This window comes from Taudactylus pleione, unplaced genomic scaffold (assembly GCF_031769625.1).
Source record: "Taudactylus pleione unplaced genomic scaffold, aTauple2 ptg000454l, whole genome shotgun sequence".
Lineage (NCBI taxonomy): Eukaryota > Metazoa > Chordata > Amphibia > Anura > Myobatrachidae > Taudactylus > Taudactylus pleione.
Genome location: NW_028284856.1, coordinates 3,037,860 through 3,059,025, shown reverse-complemented (window position 1 = coordinate 3,059,025; position 21,166 = coordinate 3,037,860). Strand labels below are relative to the sequence as shown.

At 37.3% G+C, this 21,166-nt stretch overlaps 8 non-coding genes across 8 annotated transcripts; all 8 read right to left on the bottom strand.

The window, feature by feature from the left end:
- Positions 1-1,462: 1,462 nt before the first annotated feature.
- TRNAQ-UUG (transfer RNA glutamine (anticodon UUG)) lies at positions 1,463-1,535 on the bottom strand. The gene has a single exon. It is a non-coding gene; the product is annotated as a tRNA-Gln (tRNA).
- A 1,293-nt stretch (positions 1,536-2,828) lies between these two features.
- On the bottom strand, positions 2,829-2,901 carry TRNAQ-UUG (transfer RNA glutamine (anticodon UUG)). Its single transcript has one exon. It is a non-coding gene; the product is annotated as a tRNA-Gln (tRNA).
- Positions 2,902-8,652: 5,751 nt separating this feature from the next.
- On the bottom strand, positions 8,653-8,725 carry TRNAQ-UUG (transfer RNA glutamine (anticodon UUG)). Its single transcript has one exon. It is a non-coding gene; the product is annotated as a tRNA-Gln (tRNA).
- Positions 8,726-10,018: 1,293 nt separating this feature from the next.
- Positions 10,019-10,091, bottom strand: TRNAQ-UUG (transfer RNA glutamine (anticodon UUG)). The gene has a single exon. It is a non-coding gene; the product is annotated as a tRNA-Gln (tRNA).
- A 4,037-nt stretch (positions 10,092-14,128) lies between these two features.
- On the bottom strand, positions 14,129-14,201 carry TRNAQ-UUG (transfer RNA glutamine (anticodon UUG)). The gene has a single exon. It is a non-coding gene; the product is annotated as a tRNA-Gln (tRNA).
- A 2,323-nt stretch (positions 14,202-16,524) lies between these two features.
- Positions 16,525-16,597, bottom strand: TRNAQ-UUG (transfer RNA glutamine (anticodon UUG)). Its single transcript has one exon. It is a non-coding gene; the product is annotated as a tRNA-Gln (tRNA).
- Positions 16,598-17,890: 1,293 nt separating this feature from the next.
- On the bottom strand, positions 17,891-17,963 carry TRNAQ-UUG (transfer RNA glutamine (anticodon UUG)). Its single transcript has one exon. It is a non-coding gene; the product is annotated as a tRNA-Gln (tRNA).
- A 2,323-nt stretch (positions 17,964-20,286) lies between these two features.
- TRNAQ-UUG (transfer RNA glutamine (anticodon UUG)) lies at positions 20,287-20,359 on the bottom strand. Its single transcript has one exon. It is a non-coding gene; the product is annotated as a tRNA-Gln (tRNA).
- Between the last annotated feature and the right edge of the window lie 807 nt (positions 20,360-21,166).

The window sequence follows — 21,166 nt, the reverse complement described above, 5'->3', positions numbered from 1 at the left end:
CTCTTGGTTGAAGGTGTACATTCTTAAACAGTTTGTGATTTTCCCACTCTGCACTATGTTCCATTTCACAAATTGACACATTGCTTAAAAGACACTCACCCGAACAGGAACTTGAACCCTGGACCCTCAGATTAAAAGTCTGATGCTCTACCGACTGAGCTATCCAGGGTCTTCTGTGATAGGTCGCAAAAATGCAGAAAGTTCGTAATACAAAAAACAAGTCATTTCAAATGATGACAACTACTAGTTACTGTGCAATTACTAAAGTTGGAAAATCTCTCTATCACTAAAAGTATGAACTGAAAAGCTTGACATTTAGTGTCTCTTGATGAAATACATTTAATTTGCCTCTTGGTTGAAGGTGTACATTCTTAAACAGTTTGTGATTTTCCCACTCTGCACTATGTTCCATTTCACAAAAACGACACATTGCTTAAAAGACACTCGCCCGAACAGGAACTTGAACCCTGGACCCTCAGATTAAAGTTCTGATGTTTTACCGACTCCAGGCTCTTCTAGAGTTTGTCGCAAACCTATAGAAAGTTCGTAATACTAAAACCAAGTAAATTCAAATGGTGACAACTACTGTGCAATTACTAAAGTAGGAAAATCTCTCTATCACTAAAAGTTTGATATGAATAGCTTGACATTTAGTGTCTATTGGTGAAATACATTTAATTTGCCTCTTGGTTGAAGGTGTACATTCTTAAACAGTTTGTGATTTTCCCACTCTGCACTATGTTCCATTTCACAAAATGACACATTGCTTAAAAGACACTCGCCCGAACAGACCCTTTAACCCTGGACCCTCAGATTAAAAGTCAGATGCTCTACCGACTGAGCTATCCAGGCTCTTCTGTGATAGGTCGCAAAAATGCAGAAAGTTCGTAATACAAAAAACAAGTCATATCAAATGATGACAACTACTAGTTACTGTGCAATTACTAAAGTAGGAAAATCTCTCTATCACTAAAAGTATGAACTGAAAAGCTTGACATTTAGTGTCTCTTGATGAAATACATTTAATTTGCCTCTTGGTTGAAGGTGTACATTCTTAAACAGTTTGTGATTTTCCCACTCTGCACTATGTTCCATTTCACAAAAACGACACATTGCTTAAAAGACACTCGCCCGAACAGGAACTTGAACCCTGGACCCCCAGATTAAAGTTCTGATGTTTTACCGACTCCAGGCTCTTCTGGAGTCTGTCGCAAACCTATAGAAAGTTCGTAATACTAAAACCAAGTAAATTCAAATGGTGACAACTACTGTGCAATTACTAAAGTAGGAAAATCTCTCTATCACTAAAAGTATGATATGAATAGCTTGACATTTAGTGTCTATTGGTGAAATACATTTAATTTGCCTCTTGGTTGAAGGTGTACATTCTTAAACAGTTTGTGATTTTCCCACTCTGCACTATGTTCCATTTCACAAAATGACACATTGCTTAAAAGACACTCGCCCGAACAGACCCTTGAACCCTGGACCCTCAGATTCAAAGTCAGATGCTCTACCGACTGAGCTATCCAGGCTCTTCTGTGATAGGTCGCAAAAATGCAGAAAGTTCGTAATACAAAAAACAAGTCATTTCAAATGATGACAACTACTAGTTACTGTGCAATTACTAAAGTTGGAAAATCTCTCTATCACTAAAAGTATGAACTGAAAAGCTTGACATTTAGTGTCTCTTGATGAAATACATTTAATTTGCCTCTTGGTTGAAGGTGTACATTCTTAAACAGTTTGTGATTTTCCCACTCTGCACTATGTTCCATTTCACAAAAACGACACATTGCTTAAAAGACACTCGCCCGAACAGGAACTTGAACCCTGGACCCTCAGATTAAAGTTCTGATGTTTTACCGACTCCAGGCTCTTCTAGAGTTTGTCGCAAACCTATAGAAAGTTCGTAATACTAAAACCAAGTAAATTCAAATGGTGACAACTACTGTGCAATTACTAAAGTAGGAAAATCTCTCTATCACTAAAAGTTTGATATGAATAGCTTGACATTTAGTGTCTATTGGTGAAATACATTTAATTTGCCTCTTGGTTGAAGGTGTACATTCTTAAACAGTTTGTGATTTTCCCACTCTGCACTATGTTCCATTTCACAAAATGACACATTGCTTAAAAGACACTCGCCCGAACAGACCCTTTAACCCTGGACCCTCAGATTAAAAGTCAGATGCTCTACCGACTGAGCTATCCAGGCTCTTCTGTGATAGGTCGCAAAAATGCAGAAAGTTCGTAATACAAAAAACAAGTCATATCAAATGATGACAACTACTAGTTACTGTGCAATTACTAAAGTAGGAAAATCTCTCTATCACTAAAAGTATGAACTGAAAAGCTTGACATTTAGTGTCTCTTGATGAAATACATTTAATTTGCCTCTTGGTTGAAGGTGTACATTCTTAAACAGTTTGTGATTTTCCCACTCTGCACTATGTTCCATTTCACAAAAACGACACATTGCTTAAAAGACACTCGCCCGAACAGGAACTTGAACCCTGGACCCCCAGATTAAAGTTCTGATGTTTTACCGACTCCAGGCTCTTCTGGAGTCTGTCGCAAACCTATAGAAAGTTCGTAATACTAAAACCAAGTAAATTCAAATGGTGACAACTACTGTGCAATTACTAAAGTAGGAAAATCTCTCTATCACTAAAAGTATGATATGAATAGCTTGACATTTAGTGTCTATTGGTGAAATACATTTAATTTGCCTCTTGGTTGAAGGTGTACATTCTTAAACAGTTTGTGATTTTCCCACTCTGCACTATGTTCCATTTCACAAAATGACACATTGCTTAAAAGACACTCGCCCGAACAGACCCTTGAACCCTGGACCCTCAGATTCAAAGTCAGATGCTCTACCGACTGAGCTATCCAGGCTCTTCTGTGATAGGTCGCAAAAATGCAGAAAGTTCGTAATACAAAAAACAAGTCATTTCAAATGATGACAACTACTAGTTACTGTGCAATTACTAAAGTAGGAAAATCTCTCTATCACTAAAAGTATGAACTGAAAAGCTTGACATTTAGTGTCTCTTGATGAAATACATTTAATTTGCCTCTTGGTTGAAGGTGTACATTCTTAAACAGTTTGTGATTTTCCCACTCTGCACTATGTTCCATTTCACAAAAACGACACATTGCTTAAAAGACACTCGCCCGAACAGGGACTTGAACCCTGGACCCTCAGATTAAAGTTCTGATGTTTTACCGACTCCAGGCTCTTCTGGAGTCTGTCGCAAACCTATAGAAAGTTCGTAATACAAAAACAAGTAAATTCAAATGGTGATAACTACTGTGCAATTACTAAAGTAGGAAAGTCTCTCTATCACTAAAAGTATGATATGAATAGCTTGACATTTAGTGTCTATTGATGAAATACATTTAATTTGCCTCTTGGTTGAAGGTGTACATTCTTAAACAGTTTGTGATTTTCCCACTCTGCACTATGTTCCATTTCACAAAAACGACACATTGCTTAAAAGACACTCGGCCGAACAGGGACTTGAACCCTGGACCCTCAGATTAAAGTTCTGATGTTTTACCGACTCCAGGCTCTTCTGGAGTTTGTCGCAAACCTATAGAAAGTTCGTAATGCTAAAACCAAGTAAATTCAAATGGTGACAACTACTGTGCAATTACTAAAGTAGGAAAATCTCTCTATCACTAAAAGTTTGATATGAATAGCTTGACATTTAGTGTCTATTGGTGAAATACATTTAATTTGCCTCTTGGTTGAAGGTGTACATTCTTAAACAGTTTGTGATTTTCCCACTCTGCACTATGTTCCATTTCACAAAATGACACATTGCTTAAAAGACACTCGCCCGAACAGACCCTTGAACCCTGGACCCTCAGATTAAAAGTCAGATGCTCTACCGACTGAGCTATCCAGGCTCTTCTGTGATAGGTCGCAAAAATGCAGAAAGTTCGTAATACAAAAAACAAGTCATATCAAATGATGACAACTACTAGTTACTGTGCAATTACTAAAGTTGGAAAATCTCTCTATCACTAAAAGTATGAACTGAAAAGCTTGACATTTAGTGTCTCTTGATGAAATACATTTAATTTGCCTCTTGGTTGAAGGTGTACATTCTTAAACAGTTTGTGATTTTCCCACTCTGCACTATGTTCCATTTCACAAATTGACACATTGCTTAAAAGACACTCACCCGAACAGGGACTTGAACCCTGGACCCTCAGATTAAAAGTCTGATGCTCTATCGACTGAGCTATCCAGGCTCTTCTGTGATAGGTCGCAAAAATGCAGAAAGTTCGTAATACAAAAAACAAGTCATATCAAATGATGACAACTACTAGTTACTGTGCAATTACTAAAGTAGGAAAATCTCTCTATCACTAAAAGTATGAACTGAAAAGCTTGACATTTAGTGTCTCTTGATGAAATACATTTAATTTGCCTCTTGGTTGAAGGTGTACATTCTTAAACAGTTTGTGATTTTCCCACTCTGCACTATGTTCCATTTCACAAAAACGACACATTGCTTAAAAGACACTCGCCCGAACAGGAACTTGAACCCTGGACCCTCAGATTAAAGTTCTGATGTTTTACCGACTCCAGGCTCTTCTGGAGTTTGTCGCAAACCTATAGAAAGTTCGTAATGCTAAAACCAAGTAAATTCAAATGGTGACAACTACTGTGCAATTACTAAAGTAGGAAAATCTCTCTATCACTAAAAGTTTGATATGAATAGCTTGACATTTAGTGTCTATTTGTGAAATACATTTAATTTGCCTCTTGGTTGAAGGTGTACATTCTTAAACAGTTTGTGATTTTGCCACTCTGCACTATGTTCCATTTCACAAAATGACACATTGCTTAAAAGACACTCGCCCGAACAGACCCTTGAACCCTGGACCCTCAGATTAAAAGTCAGATGCTCTACCGACTGAGCTATCCAGGCTCTTCTGTGATAGGTCGCAAAAATGCAGAAAGTTCATAATACAAAAAACAAGTCATATCAAATGATGACAACTACTAGTTACTGTGCAATTACTAAAGTAGGAAAATCTCTCTATCACTAAAAGTATGAACTGAAAAGCTTGACATTTAGTGTCTCTTGATGAAATACATTTAATTTGCCTCTTGGTTGAAGGTGTACATTCTTAAACAGTTTGTGATTTTCCCACTCTGCACTATGTTCCATTTCACAAAAACGACACATTGCTTAAAAGACACTCGCCCGAACAGGAACTTGAACCCTGGACCCTCAGATTAAAGTTCTGATGTTTTACCGACTCCAGGCTCTTCTGGAGTTTGTCGCAAACCTATAGAAAGTTCGTAATGCTAAAACCAAGTAAATTCAAATGGTGACAACTACTGTGCAATTACTAAAGTAGGAAAATCTCTCTATCACTAAAAGTTTGATATGAATAGCTTGACATTTAGTGTCTATTTGTGAAATACATTTAATTTGCCTCTTGGTTGAAGGTGTACATTCTTAAACAGTTTGTGATTTTCCCACTCTGCACTATGTTCCATTTCACAAAATGACACATTGCTTAAAAGACACTCGCCCGAACAGACCCTTGAACCCTGGACCCTCAGATTAAAAGTCAGATGCTCTACCGACTGAGCTATCCAGGCTCTTCTGTGATAGGTCGCAAAAATGCAGAAAGTTCATAATACAAAAAACAAGTCATATCAAATGATGACAACTACTAGTTACTGTGCAATTACTAAAGTAGGAAAATCTCTCTATCACTAAAAGTATGAACTGAAAAGATTGACATTTAGTGTCTCTTGATGAAATACATTTAATTTGCCTCTTGGTTGAAGGTGTACATTCTTAAACAGTTTGTGATTTTCCCACTCTGCACTATGTTCCATTTCACAAAATGACACATTGCTTAAAAGACACTCGCCCGAACAGACCCTTGAACCCTGGACCCTCAGATTAAAAGTCAGATGCTCTACCGACTGAGCTATCCAGGCTCTTCTGTGATAGGTCGCAAAAATGCAGAAAGTTCGTAATACAAAAAACAAGTCATATCAAATGATGACAACTACTAGTTACTGTGCAATTACTAAAGTTGGAAAATCTCTCTATCACTAAAAGTATGAACTGAAAAGCTTGACATTTAGTGTCTCTTGATGAAATACATTTAATTTGCCTCTTGGTTGAAGGTGTACATTCTTAAACAGTTTGTGATTTTCCCACTCTGCACTATGTTCCATTTCACAAATTGACACATTGCTTAAAAGACACTCACCCGAACAGGGACTTGAACCCTGGACCCTCAGATTAAAAGTCTGATGCTCTATCGACTGAGCTATCCAGGCTCTTCTGTGATAGGTCGCAAAAATGCAGAAAGTTCGTAATACAAAAAACAAGTCATATCAAATGATGACAACTACTAGTTACTGTGCAATTACTAAAGTAGGAAAATCTCTCTATCACTAAAAGTATGAACTGAAAAGCTTGACATTTAGTGTCTCTTGATGAAATACATTTAATTTGCCTCTTGGTTGAAGGTGTACATTCTTAAACAGTTTGTGATTTTCCCACTCTGCACTATGTTCCATTTCACAAAAACGACACATTGCTTAAAAGACACTCGCCCGAACAGGAACTTGAACCCTGGACCCTCAGATTAAAGTTCTGATGTTTTACCGACTCCAGGCTCTTCTGGAGTTTGTCGCAAACCTATAGAAAGTTCGTAATGCTAAAACCAAGTAAATTCAAATGGTGACAACTACTGTGCAATTACTAAAGTAGGAAAATCTCTCTATCACTAAAAGTTTGATATGAATAGCTTGACATTTAGTGTCTATTGGTGAAATACATTTAATTTGCCTCTTGGTTGAAGGTGTACATTCTTAAACAGTTTGTGATTTTCCCACTCTGCACTATGTTCCATTTCACAAAATGACACATTGCTTAAAAGACACTCGCCCGAACAGACCCTTGAACCCTGGACCCTCAGATTAAAAGTCAGATGCTCTACCGACTGAGCTATCCAGGCTCTTCTGTGATAGGTCGCAAAAATGCAGAAAGTTCATAATACAAAAAACAAGTCATATCAAATGATGACAACTACTAGTTACTGTGCAATTACTAAAGTAGGAAAATCTCTCTATCACTAAAAGTATGAACTGAAAAGATTGACATTTAGTGTCTCTTGATGAAATACATTTAATTTGCCTCTTGGTTGAAGGTGTACATTCTTAAACAGTTTGTGATTTTCCCACTCTGCACTATGTTCCATTTCACAAATTGACACATTGCTTAAAAGACACTCACCCGAACAGGAACTTGAACCCTGGACCCTCAGATTAAAAGTCTGATGCTCTACCGACTGAGCTATCCAGGGTCTTCTGTGATAGGTCGCAAAAATGCAGAAAGTTCGTAATACAAAAAACAAGTCATTTCAAATGATGACAACTACTAGTTACTGTGCAATTACTAAAGTTGGAAAATCTCTCTATCACTAAAAGTATGAACTGAAAAGCTTGACATTTAGTGTCTCTTGATGAAATACATTTAATTTGCCTCTTGGTTGAAGGTGTACATTCTTAAACAGTTTGTGATTTTCCCACTCTGCACTATGTTCCATTTCACAAAAACGACACATTGCTTAAAAGACACTCGCCCGAACAGGAACTTGAACCCTGGACCCTCAGATTAAAGTTCTGATGTTTTACCGACTCCAGGCTCTTCTAGAGTTTGTCGCAAACCTATAGAAAGTTCGTAATACTAAAACCAAGTAAATTCAAATGGTGACAACTACTGTGCAATTACTAAAGTAGGAAAATCTCTCTATCACTAAAAGTTTGATATGAATAGCTTGACATTTAGTGTCTATTGGTGAAATACATTTAATTTGCCTCTTGGTTGAAGGTGTACATTCTTAAACAGTTTGTGATTTTCCCACTCTGCACTATGTTCCATTTCACAAAATGACACATTGCTTAAAAGACACTCGCCCGAACAGACCCTTTAACCCTGGACCCTCAGATTAAAAGTCAGATGCTCTACCGACTGAGCTATCCAGGCTCTTCTGTGATAGGTCGCAAAAATGCAGAAAGTTCGTAATACAAAAAACAAGTCATATCAAATGATGACAACTACTAGTTACTGTGCAATTACTAAAGTAGGAAAATCTCTCTATCACTAAAAGTATGAACTGAAAAGCTTGACATTTAGTGTCTCTTGATGAAATACATTTAATTTGCCTCTTGGTTGAAGGTGTACATTCTTAAACAGTTTGTGATTTTCCCACTCTGCACTATGTTCCATTTCACAAAAACGACACATTGCTTAAAAGACACTCGCCCGAACAGGAACTTGAACCCTGGACCCCCAGATTAAAGTTCTGATGTTTTACCGACTCCAGGCTCTTCTGGAGTCTGTCGCAAACCTATAGAAAGTTCGTAATACTAAAACCAAGTAAATTCAAATGGTGACAACTACTGTGCAATTACTAAAGTAGGAAAATCTCTCTATCACTAAAAGTATGATATGAATAGCTTGACATTTAGTGTCTATTGGTGAAATACATTTAATTTGCCTCTTGGTTGAAGGTGTACATTCTTAAACAGTTTGTGATTTTCCCACTCTGCACTATGTTCCATTTCACAAAATGACACATTGCTTAAAAGACACTCGCCCGAACAGACCCTTGAACCCTGGACCCTCAGATTCAAAGTCAGATGCTCTACCGACTGAGCTATCCAGGCTCTTCTGTGATAGGTCGCAAAAATGCAGAAAGTTCGTAATACAAAAAACAAGTCATTTCAAATGATGACAACTACTAGTTACTGTGCAATTACTAAAGTTGGAAAATCTCTCTATCACTAAAAGTATGAACTGAAAAGCTTGACATTTAGTGTCTCTTGATGAAATACATTTAATTTGCCTCTTGGTTGAAGGTGTACATTCTTAAACAGTTTGTGATTTTCCCACTCTGCACTATGTTCCATTTCACAAAAACGACACATTGCTTAAAAGACACTCGCCCGAACAGGAACTTGAACCCTGGACCCTCAGATTAAAGTTCTGATGTTTTACCGACTCCAGGCTCTTCTAGAGTTTGTCGCAAACCTATAGAAAGTTCGTAATACTAAAACCAAGTAAATTCAAATGGTGACAACTACTGTGCAATTACTAAAGTAGGAAAATCTCTCTATCACTAAAAGTTTGATATGAATAGCTTGACATTTAGTGTCTATTGGTGAAATACATTTAATTTGCCTCTTGGTTGAAGGTGTACATTCTTAAACAGTTTGTGATTTTCCCACTCTGCACTATGTTCCATTTCACAAAATGACACATTGCTTAAAAGACACTCGCCCGAACAGACCCTTTAACCCTGGACCCTCAGATTAAAAGTCAGATGCTCTACCGACTGAGCTATCCAGGCTCTTCTGTGATAGGTCGCAAAAATGCAGAAAGTTCGTAATACAAAAAACAAGTCATATCAAATGATGACAACTACTAGTTACTGTGCAATTACTAAAGTAGGAAAATCTCTCTATCACTAAAAGTATGAACTGAAAAGCTTGACATTTAGTGTCTCTTGATGAAATACATTTAATTTGCCTCTTGGTTGAAGGTGTACATTCTTAAACAGTTTGTGATTTTCCCACTCTGCACTATGTTCCATTTCACAAAAACGACACATTGCTTAAAAGACACTCGCCCGAACAGGAACTTGAACCCTGGACCCCCAGATTAAAGTTCTGATGTTTTACCGACTCCAGGCTCTTCTGGAGTCTGTCGCAAACCTATAGAAAGTTCGTAATACTAAAACCAAGTAAATTCAAATGGTGACAACTACTGTGCAATTACTAAAGTAGGAAAATCTCTCTATCACTAAAAGTATGATATGAATAGCTTGACATTTAGTGTCTATTGGTGAAATACATTTAATTTGCCTCTTGGTTGAAGGTGTACATTCTTAAACAGTTTGTGATTTTCCCACTCTGCACTATGTTCCATTTCACAAAATGACACATTGCTTAAAAGACACTCGCCCGAACAGACCCTTGAACCCTGGACCCTCAGATTCAAAGTCAGATGCTCTACCGACTGAGCTATCCAGGCTCTTCTGTGATAGGTCGCAAAAATGCAGAAAGTTCGTAATACAAAAAACAAGTCATTTCAAATGATGACAACTACTAGTTACTGTGCAATTACTAAAGTAGGAAAATCTCTCTATCACTAAAAGTATGAACTGAAAAGCTTGACATTTAGTGTCTCTTGATGAAATACATTTAATTTGCCTCTTGGTTGAAGGTGTACATTCTTAAACAGTTTGTGATTTTCCCACTCTGCACTATGTTCCATTTCACAAAAACGACACATTGCTTAAAAGACACTCGCCCGAACAGGGACTTGAACCCTGGACCCTCAGATTAAAGTTCTGATGTTTTACCGACTCCAGGCTCTTCTGGAGTCTGTCGCAAACCTATAGAAAGTTCGTAATACAAAAACAAGTAAATTCAAATGGTGATAACTACTGTGCAATTACTAAAGTAGGAAAGTCTCTCTATCACTAAAAGTATGATATGAATAGCTTGACATTTAGTGTCTATTGATGAAATACATTTAATTTGCCTCTTGGTTGAAGGTGTACATTCTTAAACAGTTTGTGATTTTCCCACTCTGCACTATGTTCCATTTCACAAAATGACACATTGCTTAAAAGACAATCGCCCGAACAGGGACTTGAACCCTGGACCCTCAGATTAAAAGTCTGATGCTCTACCGACTGAGCTATCCAGGATCTTCTGTGATAGGTCGCAAAAATGCAGAAAGTTCGTAATACAAAAAACAGGTCATATCAAATGATGACAACTACTAGTTACTGTGCAATTACTAAAGTTGGAAAATCTCTCTATCACTAAAAGTATTATCTGAATAGCTTGACATTTAGTGTCTATTGATGAAATACATTTAATTTGCCTCTTGGTTGAAGGTGTACATTCTTAAACAGTTTGTGATTTTCCCACTCTGCACTATGTTCCATTTCACAAAAACGACACATTGCTTAAAAGACACTCGGCCGAACAGGGACTTGAACCCTGGACCCTCAGATTAAAGTTCTGATGTTTTACCGACTCCAGGCTCTTCTGGAGTTTGTCGCAAACCTATAGAAAGTTCGTAATGCTAAAACCAAGTAAATTCAAATGGTGACAACTACTGTGCAATTACTAAAGTAGGAAAATCTCTCTATCACTAAAAGTTTGATATGAATAGCTTGACATTTAGTGTCTATTGGTGAAATACATTTAATTTGCCTCTTGGTTGAAGGTGTACATTCTTAAACAGTTTGTGATTTTCCCACTCTGCACTATGTTCCATTTCACAAAATGACACATTGCTTAAAAGACACTCGCCCGAACAGACCCTTGAACCCTGGACCCTCAGATTAAAAGTCAGATGCTCTACCGACTGAGCTATCCAGGCTCTTCTGTGATAGGTCGCAAAAATGCAGAAAGTTCGTAATACAAAAAACAAGTCATATCAAATGATGACAACTACTAGTTACTGTGCAATTACTAAAGTTGGAAAATCTCTCTATCACTAAAAGTATGAACTGAAAAGCTTGACATTTAGTGTCTCTTGATGAAATACATTTAATTTGCCTCTTGGTTGAAGGTGTACATTCTTAAACAGTTTGTGATTTTCCCACTCTGCACTATGTTCCATTTCACAAATTGACACATTGCTTAAAAGACACTCACCCGAACAGGGACTTGAACCCTGGACCCTCAGATTAAAAGTCTGATGCTCTATCGACTGAGCTATCCAGGCTCTTCTGTGATAGGTCGCAAAAATGCAGAAAGTTCGTAATACAAAAAACAAGTCATATCAAATGATGACAACTACTAGTTACTGTGCAATTACTAAAGTAGGAAAATCTCTCTATCACTAAAAGTATGAACTGAAAAGCTTGACATTTAGTGTCTCTTGATGAAATACATTTAATTTGCCTCTTGGTTGAAGGTGTACATTCTTAAACAGTTTGTGATTTTCCCACTCTGCACTATGTTCCATTTCACAAAAACGACACATTGCTTAAAAGACACTCGCCCGAACAGGAACTTGAACCCTGGACCCTCAGATTAAAGTTCTGATGTTTTACCGACTCCAGGCTCTTCTGGAGTTTGTCGCAAACCTATAGAAAGTTCGTAATGCTAAAACCAAGTAAATTCAAATGGTGACAACTACTGTGCAATTACTAAAGTAGGAAAATCTCTCTATCACTAAAAGTTTGATATGAATAGCTTGACATTTAGTGTCTATTTGTGAAATACATTTAATTTGCCTCTTGGTTGAAGGTGTACATTCTTAAACAGTTTGTGATTTTCCCACTCTGCACTATGTTCCATTTCACAAAATGACACATTGCTTAAAAGACACTCGCCCGAACAGACCCTTGAACCCTGGACCCTCAGATTAAAAGTCAGATGCTCTACCGACTGAGCTATCCAGGCTCTTCTGTGATAGGTCGCAAAAATGCAGAAAGTTCATAATACAAAAAACAAGTCATATCAAATGATGACAACTACTAGTTACTGTGCAATTACTAAAGTAGGAAAATCTCTCTATCACTAAAAGTATGAACTGAAAAGATTGACATTTAGTGTCTCTTGATGAAATACATTTAATTTGCCTCTTGGTTGAAGGTGTACATTCTTAAACAGTTTGTGATTTTCCCACTCTGCACTATGTTCCATTTCACAAATTGACACATTGCTTAAAAGACACTCACCCGAACAGGAACTTGAACCCTGGACCCTCAGATTAAAAGTCTGATGCTCTACCGACTGAGCTATCCAGGGTCTTCTGTGATAGGTCGCAAAAATGCAGAAAGTTCGTAATACAAAAAACAAGTCATTTCAAATGATGACAACTACTAGTTACTGTGCAATTACTAAAGTTGGAAAATCTCTCTATCACTAAAAGTATGAACTGAAAAGCTTGACATTTAGTGTCTCTTGATGAAATACATTTAATTTGCCTCTTGGTTGAAGGTGTACATTCTTAAACAGTTTGTGATTTTCCCACTCTGCACTATGTTCCATTTCACAAAAACGACACATTGCTTAAAAGACACTCGCCCGAACAGGAACTTGAACCCTGGACCCTCAGATTAAAGTTCTGATGTTTTACCGACTCCAGGCTCTTCTAGAGTTTGTCGCAAACCTATAGAAAGTTCGTAATACTAAAACCAAGTAAATTCAAATGGTGACAACTACTGTGCAATTACTAAAGTAGGAAAATCTCTCTATCACTAAAAGTTTGATATGAATAGCTTGACATTTAGTGTCTATTGGTGAAATACATTTAATTTGCCTCTTGGTTGAAGGTGTACATTCTTAAACAGTTTGTGATTTTCCCACTCTGCACTATGTTCCATTTCACAAAATGACACATTGCTTAAAAGACACTCGCCCGAACAGACCCTTTAACCCTGGACCCTCAGATTAAAAGTCAGATGCTCTACCGACTGAGCTATCCAGGCTCTTCTGTGATAGGTCGCAAAAATGCAGAAAGTTCGTAATACAAAAAACAAGTCATATCAAATGATGACAACTACTAGTTACTGTGCAATTACTAAAGTAGGAAAATCTCTCTATCACTAAAAGTATGAACTGAAAAGCTTGACATTTAGTGTCTCTTGATGAAATACATTTAATTTGCCTCTTGGTTGAAGGTGTACATTCTTAAACAGTTTGTGATTTTCCCACTCTGCACTATGTTCCATTTCACAAAAACGACACATTGCTTAAAAGACACTCGCCCGAACAGGAACTTGAACCCTGGACCCCCAGATTAAAGTTCTGATGTTTTACCGACTCCAGGCTCTTCTGGAGTCTGTCGCAAACCTATAGAAAGTTCGTAATACTAAAACCAAGTAAATTCAAATGGTGACAACTACTGTGCAATTACTAAAGTAGGAAAATCTCTCTATCACTAAAAGTATGATATGAATAGCTTGACATTTAGTGTCTATTGGTGAAATACATTTAATTTGCCTCTTGGTTGAAGGTGTACATTCTTAAACAGTTTGTGATTTTCCCACTCTGCACTATGTTCCATTTCACAAAATGACACATTGCTTAAAAGACACTCGCCCGAACAGACCCTTGAACCCTGGACCCTCAGATTCAAAGTCAGATGCTCTACCGACTGAGCTATCCAGGCTCTTCTGTGATAGGTCGCAAAAATGCAGAAAGTTCGTAATACAAAAAACAAGTCATTTCAAATGATGACAACTACTAGTTACTGTGCAATTACTAAAGTAGGAAAATCTCTCTATCACTAAAAGTATGAACTGAAAAGCTTGACATTTAGTGTCTCTTGATGAAATACATTTAATTTGCCTCTTGGTTGAAGGTGTACATTCTTAAACAGTTTGTGATTTTCCCACTCTGCACTATGTTCCATTTCACAAAAACGACACATTGCTTAAAAGACACTCGCCCGAACAGGAACTTGAACCCTGGACCCTCAGATTAAAGTTCTGATGTTTTACCGACTCCAGGCTCTTCTGGAGTTTGTCGCAAACCTATAGAAAGTTCGTAATGCTAAAACCAAGTAAATTCAAATGGTGACAACTACTGTGCAATTACTAAAGTAGGAAAATCTCTCTATCACTAAAAGTTTGATATGAATAGCTTGACATTTAGTGTCTATTTGTGAAATACATTTAATTTGCCTCTTGGTTGAAGGTGTACATTCTTAAACAGTTTGTGATTTTCCCACTCTGCACTATGTTCCATTTCACAAAATGACACATTGCTTAAAAGACACTCGCCCGAACAGACCCTTGAACCCTGGACCCTCAGATTAAAAGTCAGATGCTCTACCGACTGAGCTATCCAGGCTCTTCTGTGATAGGTCGCAAAAATGCAGAAAGTTCATAATACAAAAAACAAGTCATATCAAATGATGACAACTACTAGTTACTGTGCAATTACTAAAGTAGGAAAATCTCTCTATCACTAAAAGTATGAACTGAAAAGATTGACATTTAGTGTCTCTTGATGAAATACATTTAATTTGCCTCTTGGTTGAAGGTGTACATTCTTAAACAGTTTGTGATTTTCCCACTCTGCACTATGTTCCATTTCACAAATTGACACATTGCTTAAAAGACACTCACCCGAACAGGAACTTGAACCCTGGACCCTCAGATTAAAAGTCTGATGCTCTACCGACTGAGCTATCCAGGGTCTTCTGTGATAGGTCGCAAAATGCAGAAAGTTCGTAATACAAAAAACAAGTCATTTCAAATGATGACAACTACTAGTTACTGTGCAATTACTAAAGTTGGAAAATCTCTCTATCACTAAAAGTATGAACTGAAAAGCTTGACATTTAGTGTCTCTTGATGAAATACATTTAATTTGCCTCTTGGTTGAAGGTGTACATTCTTAAACAGTTTGTGATTTTCCCACTCTGCACTATGTTCCATTTCACAAAAACGACACATTGCTTAAAAGACACTCGCCCGAACAGGAACTTGAACCCTGGACCCTCAGATTAAAGTTCTGATGTTTTACCGACTCCAGGCTCTTCTAGAGTTTGTCGCAAACCTATAGAAAGTTCGTAATACTAAAACCAAGTAAATTCAAATGGTGACAACTACTGTGCAATTACTAAAGTAGGAAAATCTCTCTATCACTAAAAGTTTGATATGAATAGCTTGACATTTAGTGTCTATTGGTGAAATACATTTAATTTGCCTCTTGGTTGAAGGTGTACATTCTTAAACAGTTTGTGATTTTCCCACTCTGCACTATGTTCCATTTCACAAAATGACACATTGCTTAAAAGACACTCGCCCGAACAGACCCTTTAACCCTGGACCCTCAGATTAAAAGTCAGATGCTCTACCGACTGAGCTATCCAGGCTCTTCTGTGATAGGTCGCAAAAATGCAGAAAGTTCGTAATACAAAAAACAAGTCATATCAAATGATGACAACTACTAGTTACTGTGCAATTACTAAAGTAGGAAAATCTCTCTATCACTAAAAGTATGAACTGAAAAGCTTGACATTTAGTGTCTCTTGATGAAATACATTTAATTTGCCTCTTGGTTGAAGGTGTACATTCTTAAACAGTTTGTGATTTTCCCACTCTGCACTATGTTCCATTTCACAAAAACGACACATTGCTTAAAAGACACTCGCCCGATCAGGAACTTGAACCCTGGACCCCCAGATTAAAGTTCTGATGTTTTACCGACTCCAGGCTCTTCTGGAGTCTGTCGCAAACCTATAGAAAGTTCGTAATACTAAAACCAAGTAAATTCAAATGGTGACAACTACTGTGCAATTACTAAAGTAGGAAAATCTCTCTATCACTAAAAGTATGATATGAATAGCTTGACATTTAGTGTCTATTGGTGAAATACATTTAATTTGCCTCTTGGTTGAAGGTGTACATTCTTAAACAGTTTGTGATTTTCCCACTCTGCACTATGTTCCATTTCACAAAATGACACATTGCTTAAAAGACACTCGCCCGAACAGACCCTTGAACCCTGGACCCTCAGATTCAAAGTCAGATGCTCTACCGACTGAGCTATCCAGGCTCTTCTGTGATAGGTCGCAAAAATGCAGAAAGTTCGTAATACAAAAAACAAGTCATTTCAAATGATGACAACTACTAGTTACTGTGCAATTACTAAAGTTGGAAAATCTCTCTATCACTAAAAGTATGAACTGAAAAGCTTGACATTTAGTGTCTCTTGATGAAATACATTTAATTTGCCTCTTGGTTGAAGGTGTACATTCTTAAACAGTTTGTGATTTTCCCACTCTGCACTATGTTCCATTTCACAAAAACGACACATTGCTTAAAAGACACTCGCCCGAACAGGAACTTGAACCCTGGACCCTCAGATTAAAGTTCTGATGTTTTACCGACTCCAGGCTCTTCTAGAGTTTGTCGCAAACCTATAGAAAGTTCGTAATACTAAAACCAAGTAAATTCAAATGGTGACAACTACTGTGCAATTACTAAAGTAGGAAAATCTCTCTATCACTAAAAGTTTGATATGAATAGCTTGACATTTAGTGTCTATTGGTGAAATACATTTAATTTGCCTCTTGGTTGAAGGTGTACATTCTTAAACAGTTTGTGATTTTCCCACTCTGCACTATGTTCCATTTCACAAAATGACACATTGCTTAAAAGACACTCGCCCGAACAGACCCTTTAACCCTGGACCCTCAGATTAAAAGTCAGATGCTCTACCGACTGAGCTATCCAGGCTCTTCTGTGATAGGTCGCAAAAATGCAGAAAGTTCGTAATACAAAAAACAAGTCATATCAAATGATGACAACTACTAGTTACTGTGCAATTACTAAAGTAGGAAAATCTCTCTATCACTAAAAGTATGAACTGAAAAGCTTGACATTTAGTGTCTCTTGATGAAATACATTTAATTTGCCTCTTGGTTGAAGGTGTACATTCTTAAACAGTTTGTGATTTTCCCACTCTGCACTATGTTCCATTTCACAAAAACGACACATTGCTTAAAAGACACTCGCCCGAACAGGAACTTGAACCCTGGACCCCCAGATTAAAGTTCTGATGTTTTACCGACTCCAGGCTCTTCTGGAGTCTGTCGCAAACCTATAGAAAGTTCGTAATACTAAAACCAAGTAAATTCAAATGGTGACAACTACTGTGCAATTACTAAAGTAGGAAAATCTCTCTATCACTAAAAGTATGATATGAATAGCTTGACATTTAGTGTCTATTGGTGAAATACATTTAATTTGCCTCTTGGTTGAAGGTGTACATTCTTAAACAGTTTGTGATTTTCCCACTCTGCACTATGTTCCATTTCACAAAATGACACATTGCTTAAAAGACACTCGCCCGAACAGACCCTTGAACCCTGGACCCTCAGATTCAAAGTCAGATGCTCTACCGACTGAGCTATCCAGGCTCTTCTGTGATAGGTCGCAAAAATGCAGAAAGTTCGTAATACAAAAAACAAGTCATTTCAAATGATGACAACTACTAGTTACTGTGCAATTACTAAAGTAGGAAAATCTCTCTATCACTAAAAGTATGAACTGAAAAGCTTGACATTTAGTGTCTCTTGATGAAATACATTTAATTTGCCTCTTGGTTGAAGGTGTACATTCTTAAACAGTTTGTGATTTTCCCACTCTGCACTATGTTCCATTTCACAAAAACGACACATTGCTTAAAAGACACTCGCCCGAACAGGAACTTGAACCCTGGACCCTCAGATTAAAGTTCTGATGTTTTACCGACTCCAGGCTCTTCTGGAGTTTGTCGCAAACCTATAGAAAGTTCGTAATGCTAAAACCAAGTAAATTCAAATGGTGACAACTACTGTGCAATTACTAAAGTAGGAAAATCTCTCTATCACTAAAAGTTTGATATGAATAGCTTGACATTTAGTGTCTATTTGTGAAATACATTTAATTTGCCTCTTGGTTGAAGGTGTACATTCTTAAACAGTTTGTGATTTTCCCACTCTGCACTATGTTCCATTTCACAAAATGACACATTGCTTAAAAGACACTCGCCCGAACAGACCCTTGAACCCTGGACCCTCAGATTAAAAGTCAGATGCTCTACCGACTGAGCTATCCAGGCTCTTCTGTGATAGGTCGCAAAAATGCAGAAAGTTCATAATACAAAAAACAAGTCATATCAAATGATGACAACTACTAGTTACTGTGCAATTACTAAAGTAGGAAAATCTCTCTATCACTAAAAGTATGAACTGAAAAGATTGACATTTAGTGTCTCTTGATGAAATACATTTAATTTGCCTCTTGGTTGAAGGTGTACATTCTTAAACAGTTTGTGATTTTCCCACTCTGCACTATGTTCCATTTCACAAATTGACACATTGCTTAAAAGACACTCACCCGAACAGGAACTTGAACCCTGGACCCTCAGATTAAAAGTCTGATGCTCTACCGACTGAGCTATCCAGGGTCTTCTGTGATAGGTCGCAAAATGCAGAAAGTTCGTAATACAAAAAACAAGTCATTTCAAATGATGACAACTACTAGTTACTGTGCAATTACTAAAGTTGGAAAATCTCTCTATCACTAAAAGTATGAACTGAAAAGCTTGACATTTAGTGTCTCTTGATGAAATACATTTAATTTGCCTCTTGGTTGAAGGTGTACATTCTTAAACAGTTTGTGATTTTCCCACTCTGCACTATGTTCCATTTCACAAAAACGACACATTGCTTAAAAGACACTCGCCCGAACAGGAACTTGAACCCTGGACCCTCAGATTAAAGTTCTGATGTTTTACCGACTCCAGGCTCTTCTAGAGTTTGTCGCAAACCTATAGAAAGTTCGTAATACTAAAACCAAGTAAATTCAAATGGTGACAACTACTGTGCAATTACTAAAGTAGGAAAATCTCTCTATCACTAAAAGTTTGATATGAATAGCTTGACATTTAGTGTCTATTGGTGAAATACATTTAATTTGCCTCTTGGTTGAAGGTGTACATTCTTAAACAGTTTGTGATTTTCCCACTCTGCACTATGTTCCATTTCACAAAATGACACATTGCTTAAAAGACACTCGCCCGAACAGACCCTTTAACCCTGGACCCTCAGATTAAAAGTCAGATGCTCTACCGACTGAGCTATCCAGGCTCTTCTGTGATAGGTCGCAAAAATGCAGAAAGTTCGTAATACAAAAAACAAGTCATATCAAATGATGACAACTACTAGTTACTGTGCAATTACTAAAGTAGGAAAATCTCTCTATCACTAAAAGTATGAACTGAAAAGCTTGACATTTAGTGTCTCTTGATGAAATACATTTAATTTGCCTCTTGGTTGAAGGTGTACATTCTTAAACAGTTTGTGATTTTCCCACTCTGCACTATGTTCCATTTCACAAAAACGACACATTGCTTAAAAGACACTCGCCCGATCAGGAACTTGAACCCTGGACCCCCAGATTAAAGTTCTGATGTTTTACCGACTCCAGGCTCTTCTGGAGTCTGTCGCAAACCTATAGAAAGTTCGTAATACTAAAACCAAGTAAATTCAAATGGTGACAACTACTGTGCAATTACTAAAGTAGGAAAATCTCTCTATCACTAAAAGTATGATATGAATAGCTTGACATTTAGTGTCTATTGGTGAAATACATTTAATTTGCCTCTTGGTTGAAGGTGTACATTCTTAAACAGTTTGTGATTTTCCCACTCTGCACTATGTTCCATTTCACAAAATGACACATTGCTTAAAAGACACTCGCCCGAACAGACCCTTGAACCCTGGACCCTCAGATTCAAAGTCAGATGCTCTACCGACTGAGCTATCCAGGCTCTTCTGTGATAGGTCGCAAAAATGCAGAAAGTTCGTAATACAAAAAACAAGTCATTTCAAATGATGACAACTACTAGTTACTGTGCAATTACTAAAGTTGGAAAATCTCTCTATCACTAAAAGTATGAACTGAAAAGCTTGACATTTAGTGTCTCTTGATGAAATACATTTAATTTGCCTCTTGGTTGAAGGTGTACATTCTTAAACAGTTTGTGATTTTCCCACTCTGCACTATGTTCCATTTCACAAAAACGACACATTGCTTAAAAGACACTCGCCCGAACAGGAACTTGAACCCTGGACCCTCAGATTAAAGTTCTGATGTTTTACCGACTCCAGGCTCTTCTAGAGTTTGTCGCAAACCTATAGAAAGTTCGTAATACTAAAACCAAGTAAATTCAAATGGTGACAACTACTGTGCAATTACTAAAGTAGGAAAATCTCTCTATCACTAAAAGTTTGATATGAATAGCTTGACATTTAGTGTCTATTGGTGAAATACATTTAATTTGCCTCTTGGTTGAAGGTGTACATTCTTAAACAGTTTGTGATTTTCCCACTCTGCACTATGTTCCATTTCACAAAATGACACATTGCTTAAAAGACACTCGCCCGAACAGACCCTTTAACCCTGGACCCTCAGATTAAAAGTCAGATGCTCTACCGACTGAGCTATCCAGGCTCTTCTGTGATAGGTCGCAAAAATGCAGAAAGTTCGTAATACAAAAAACAAGTCATATCAAATGATGACAACTACTAGTTACTGTGCAATTACTAAAGTAGGAAAATCTCTCTATCACTAAAAG